Here is a 7015-nt window from a genome sequence, read left to right as displayed (position 1 = left end):
GCGTTTTCCGGAACTAACCTATTAACAAGATGCCACAGTGCCAGTTCCGTTTCTGCTCGTTTTTGGTTCCGGAAAGGCAGTTCGGGCAATATTCTCGGAATTCGACGAAACGAAGACCAAACATCCTATTTTTCCCGGAAGCATCCAGAACACCGAAGGAGAGTCGGAGGAGAGCCAGGGGCCACCACACATGTGGGCCGCGCGGGCCACACCTTGGCCGCGCCGGCCTACTGTGGGGCCACCCTGTCGCCCCCCTTCTGCGCCGCCTCTTCGCCTATTTAAGCCCTTTCGACCTAAAAATGCAGTACCACTTGACGAAACTCCAGAAAGACTCCAGGGGCGCCGCCACCATCGCGAAACTCCAATTCGGGGGACAGAAGTCTCTGTTCCAGCACCCTGCCGGACGGGGAAGTGCCCCGGAAGCCATCTCCATCAACGCCATCGCCTCCATCATGCTCCGTGAGTAGTTCCCCCATGGACTACGGGTTCTAGCTGTAGCTAGTCGGTATCATCTCTCCCATGTACTTCAATACAATGATCTCATGAGCTGCCTTACATGATTGAGATTCATCTGATGTAATCGGTGTTGTGTTTGTCGGGATCCGATGGATTGTTACGTTATGATTGTCTATCTACAAAGTTTATGAAGTTATTGTTGCTGCAATCTTGTTGTGTTTAATGCTTGTCACTAGGGCCCGAGTGGCATGATCTTAGATTTGAGCTCTATACTTATTGCTTAGATTGTATCTACAAGTTGTATGCACATGTCTATGTCCGGAACCAAAGGCCCCAAAGTGACGTAAATTGGGACAACCGGAGGGGAAGGCTTAGATATGAGGATCACATGTTTTCACGGAGTGTTAATGCTTTGCTCCGGTGCTAAAAGGAGTACCTTAATTTCCAGTAGATTCCCTAGAGGCCCGGCTGCCACCGGCTGGTAGGACAAAAGATGTTGTACAAGTTTCTCATTGCGAGCACGTATGACTATATATGGGAAACATGCATACATGATTAATGATCTTGATATTCTGTCTTAATGCTATTTCAATCCTATCAATTGCCCGATCGTAATTTGTTCACCCAACACTTGTTATTGGAGAGTTGCCACTAGTGTAGATAGCTGGGAACCCCGGTCCATCTTTCATCATCATATACTCGTTCTACATGTCATTGGAAGTAGTATCAACTATTTTCTCGGTGCCATTGCTCTCATATTACTATTACTGCCGCCGTGTTACTCGTTACTATTGCTCTCATATCACTCGCTACTTTCACATCACCCCCGTTACTAGTGCTTTTCCAGGTGCAGCTGAATTGACAACTCGCTTGTTAAGGCTTATAAGTATTCTTTACCTCCCCTTGTGTCGAATCAATAAATTTGGGTTTTACTACCCGCGAAGACTGCCGCGATCCCCTATACTTGTGGGTTATCAAGACTATTTTCTCGGCGCCGTTGTGGGGAGGCGTAGCTCTACTCATAAGTTCACCTGGGGAGTACACTCCACCTCTCTCTCTATTTTATTTTACTTTGTTTTGCTTAGTTTACTTTTATCTAGTTTATTTGTGCTTAGTTTATTTCTATCTAGTTTTATTTTGTTTAGTTTACTTTTGTCTAGTTTGTTTTTGTTTTGTTTTATTTTTCTCATATACCCAAAAATCCATAAAAATTTGAAAATTCAAAAAATTAAAAACTGCTGTTATGGGAGAACCAACAACCTACTTGGAGCTTATAGAATGTTATAATAATTATAGAGAATCAAGAACTGGTAAAATAATGAGTGCTATGATAGAAAAATTGAATACAATGGCTAGAATCTTGCTTAGACGCCATGATATAAACTCGTTGCTCTCAACAGGATACTAAACATCTTAAATTTCAATGTGGCTTTAGTGAGGAATTTTTAATTAAGAACTATAATCGGAATTGCTATATTCATTATGGGTTCGAAGAGGTAGAACAATTTGTCTTATTTATGGGAGCCTCCGAGATAGAATCCTTCATGGTTGAGAATTATGAAACTTGTGCTATTTGTAAGGACCTTAAAGATTATGTCTCTACTATCCTTAATTCTTGCATAGAATGCTACAATAGGGAATCCTTATATCCTTGATTATAAAGAGAGACACATTAATGCACAAGAATGCACTCACAATTTGCAGGAACCGGTGGAAGAAGAAATTGATGAACCCGAAAGCTCATTGGATGAAAAAGAGGAGGAAATTGATGAACCCGAAAGCTCATTGGATGAAAAAGAAGAGGAGAGTGATGAACAAAAGGAGGAAGAATGGATTAGCTACCCATGCCAACCTTCTAATGAGAGTAACTCTTTATCTCTTACACTATTTGATTGTCCTCCATGCTTACCGAAAGAGGTTGAATGTTATGTTCCCGTGGATTCTCTTGAAATATTCCCTATGAGTAAAACTTGTGAGAATAATTATGCTACTGTTATTCATGATAATCCATGCTATTTTGATAATCTTATGATAATGCTTTGTTTGTGCCTGATGTCGAAATGCATGGTACTAAAGAATTTTGCGTAGCAAATGTTTATGATAAAGCTCTTGATGATGGTCCTATGTTACTTGATAATATTAATTGTACTACTAATGAAAATGGGATTGGAGAGTTCTTGACATTATCTATGAGTCCCATATCTCTTGAGATTGATCAACCATCTTGTTATATTATTGATAAAAGTGTGTTTGAAAGTTTTAATCGCACTATTTTTGAGCTTGATAAAAATTATGTGTTTGTGAATCATGAAAAGCATGCTGTATGTGATAGTTATGTTGTTGAGTTTGTTCATGAAGCTACTGAAAATTATTATGAGAGAGGAAAATATGGTTGTAGAAATTTGCATGGTACTAAAACACCTCTCTATATGCTTAAAATTTTGAAGTTACTCTTGTTTTACCTTCTTATGCTTGTCACTTTGTTCTTCATGAATTTATTTGTGTACAAGATTCCTATGCATAGGAAGTGGGTTAGACTTAAATGTGTTTTGAATTTGCTTTTTGATGCTCTCTTTTGCTTCAACTCTAGTGCATCATTAAAACTGCTGAGCCCATCTTAATGGCTATAAAGAAAGAACTTCTTGGGAGATAACCCATGTGTTTATTTTGCTACAGTACCTCTATTTTATATTTGTGTCTTGGAAGTTGTTACTACTGTAGCAACCTCTCCTTATCTTATTTTTATCGCATTGTTGTGCCAAGTAAAGTCTTTGATAGTAAGGTTCGTACTAGATTTGGATTTCTCGCGTGAAACAGCATTTCTTGCTGTCACGAATCTGGGCCTAATTCTCTGTAGGTAACTCAGAAAATTATGCCAATTTACGTGAGTGATCCTCAGATATGTACGCAACTTTCATTCCATTTGGGCATTTTCATCTGAGCAAGTCTTGTGCCTCAATAAAATTCGTCTTTACGGACTGTTCTGTTTTGACAGATTCTGCCTTTTATTTCGCATTGCTTCTTTCGCTGTGTTGGGTGGATTTCTTTGTTCCATTACCTTCCAGTGGCTTTGAGCAATGTCCAGAAGTGTTAAGAATGATTGTGTCACCTCTGAACATGTGAATTTTTAATTATGCACTAACCCTCTAATGAGTTTGTTTCGAGTTTGGTGTGAAGGAAGTTTTCAAGGGTCAAGAGAGGAGGATGATATATGATCAAGAAGAGTGAAAAGTCTAAGCTTGGGGATGCCCCCGTGGTTCATCCCCGCATATTTCAAGAAGACTCAAGCGTTTAAGCTTGGGGATGCCCAAGGCATCCCCTTCTTCATCAACTTATCGGTTTCTTCTATTGAAACTATATTTTTATTCTGGTCACATCATATGTGCTTTACTTGGAGCGTCTCGTGTGCTTTTATTTTTGTTTTGTTTGAATAAGATCGGATCCTAGCAATCCTTGTTTGGGAGAGAGACACGCTCCGCTTTTTCATATGAACACTTGTGTTCTTCGTTTTACTTTTAATGTTCAATGATAAAAGTTGGAAGCTATTGCACTTATTTATATTTGGTTGAAAACAGAAAATGCCTCATCATGTCTTGAATAATTTGACACTTGGCAATTGTTTTGAGCTCTCAAGTAGATCATTATTAAGTTTTTTTTCATGTAGTTTAAACCTATTAGTGGAGAACTACCGTAGAGCTTGTTGAAATTGGTTTGCATGATTGGTCTCTCTAAGGTCTAGATATTTTCTGGTAAAAGTGTTTGAGCAAAAAGGAAGACAGTGTAGAGTTTTATAATGCTTGCAATAAGTTCTTATGTAAGTTTTGCTGTACCGGTTCATACTTGTGTTTGCTTCAAACAACCTTGCTAGCCCAAAGCCTTGTACTGAGAGGGAATGCTTCTCATGCATCCAAAACCTTGAGCCAAAACCTATGCCATTTGTGTCCACCATACCTACCTACTATGTGGTATTTTCTGCCATTCCAAGTAAATACTTCATGTGCTACCTTTAAACAATTTAAAACTTTATTACCTCTTATTTGTGTCAATGTTTTATAGCTCATGAGGAAGTATGTGGTGTTTTATCTTTCAATCTTGTTGGGCAGCTTTCACCAATGGACTAGTGGCATATCCGCTTATCCAATAATTTTGCAAAAAGAGCTGGCAATGGGGTTCCCAGCCCCAATTAATTAACTTCATTAATAATTCTCTTCACATGTTTTGCTCTGATTCATCAGTAAGCAACTTAATTTTGCAAATAGACACTCCTTCATGGTATGTGAATGTTGGAAGGCACCCGAGGATTCGGTTAGCCATGGCTTGTGTAAGCAAAAGGTTGGGAGGAGTGTCATCCATAAATAATGAAACTAAAGTACATGTGTAAACAAAAGAGAAGAGGGATGATCTACCTTGCCGGTAGAGATAACGTCCTTCATGGGAGCCGCTCTTGAAAGTCCGGTTGATGAGGTAGTTAGAGTGCCCACTATCATTCGTTGACAACAACAAACACCTCTCAAAACTTTACTTTTATGCTCTCTATATGATTTCAAAACTTAAAAAGCTCTAGCACATGATTTAATCCCTGCTTCCCTCTGCGAAGGGCCATTCTTCTACTTTATGTTGAGTCAGTTTACCTACTTCCTTCCATCTTAGAAGCAAACACTTGTGTCAACTGTGCATTTATTCTTACATACTTGCTTATTTGCACTTATTATACTACTTTGTGTTGACAATTATCCATAAGATATGCATGTTGAAAGTTGAAAGCAACCGCTGAAACTTATATCTTCCTTTGTGTTGCTTCGATGCCTTTACTTTGAATCTATTGCTTTATGAGTTAACTCTTGTGCAAGACTTTTGATGCTTGTCTTGAAAGTACTCTTCATGAAAAGTTTTGCTATATGTTATCTATTTGTTAGCAACTATAGATCATTGCCTTGAGTCACTTCATTCATTTCATGTGCTTTGTAATAGTATGATCAAGGTTATGTAAGTAGCATGTCACTACAGAAATTATTCTTTTTATCGTTTACCTACTCGAGGACGAGCAGGAACTAAGCTTGGGGATGCTTGATACGTCTCCAACGTACCTATAATTTCTGATGTTCCATGCTTGTTTTATGACAATACTTACATGTTTTGCTTGCACTTTATAATGTTTTTATGCGTTTTCCGTAACTAACCTATTAACAAGATGCCACAGTGCCGGCTCTTGTTTTCTCGCCGTTTTTGGTTCCGGAAAGGCTGTTCGGGCAATATTCTCGGAATTCGACGAAACGAAGACCAAACATCCTATTTTTCCCGGAAGCATCCAGAACACAGAAGGAGAGTCGGAGGAGAGCCAGGGGCCACCACACATGTGGGCCGCGCGGCCACACCTTGGCCGCGCCGGCCTGGTGTGGGGCCACCCCGTCGCCCCTCCGCGCCGCCTCTTCGCCTATTTAAGCCCTTTCGACCTAAAAACGCAAGTACCACTTGACGAAACTCCGTAAAGACTCCGTGGGCGCCGCCACCATCGCGAAACTCCAATCCGGGGGACAGAAGTCTCTGTTCCGGCACCCGCCGGACGGGGAAGTGCCCCCGGAAGCCATCTCCATCAACGCCATCGCCTCCATCATGCTCCGTGAGTAGTTCCCCCATGGACTACGGGTTCTAGCTGTAGCTAGTCGGTATCATCTCTCCCATGTACTTCAATACAATGATCTCATGAGCTGCCTTACATGATTGAGATCCATCTGATGTAATCGGTGTTGTGTTTGTCTGGATCCGATGGATTGTTACGTTATGATTGTCTATCTACAAAGTTTATGAAGTTATTGTTGCTGCAATCTTGTTGTGTTTAATGCTTGTCACTAGGGCCCGAGTGCCATGATCTTAGATTTGAGCTCTATACTTATTGCTTAGATTGTATCTACAAGTTGTATGCACATGTCTATGTCCGGAACCAAAGGCCCCAAAGTGACAGAAATTGGGACAACCGGAGGGGAAGGCTTAGATATGAGGATCACATGTTTTCACGGAGTGTTAATGCTTTGCTCCGGTGCTCTATTAAAAGGAGTACCTTAATTTCCAAGAGATTCCCTAGAGGCCCTGGCTGCCACCGGCTGGTAGGACAAAAGATGTTGTACAAGTTTCTCATTGCGAGCACGTATGACTATATATGGGAAACATGCCTACATGATTAATGATCTTGATATTCTCGTCTTAATGCTATTTCAATCCTATCAATTGCCCGACCGTAATTTGTTCACCCAACACTTGTTATTGGAGAGTTGCCACTAGTGTAGATAGCCGGGAACCCCGGTCCATCTTTCATCATCATATACTCGTTCTACATGTCATTGGAAGTAGTATCAACTATTTTCTCGGTGCCATTGCTCTCATATTACTATTACCGCTGCCGTGTTACCGTTACTATTGCTCTCATATCACCGCTACTTTCACATCACCCCTGTTACTAGTGCTTTTCCAGTGTGCAACTGAATTGACAACTCAGCTTGTTAAGGCTTATAAGTATTCTTTACCTCCCTTGTGTCGAATCAATAAATTTGGGTTTTACTAC

Source organism: Lolium rigidum, chromosome 4, assembly GCF_022539505.1.
Source record: "Lolium rigidum isolate FL_2022 chromosome 4, APGP_CSIRO_Lrig_0.1, whole genome shotgun sequence".
Lineage (NCBI taxonomy): Eukaryota > Viridiplantae > Streptophyta > Magnoliopsida > Poales > Poaceae > Lolium > Lolium rigidum.
This window is presented reverse-complemented; position numbering follows the sequence as displayed.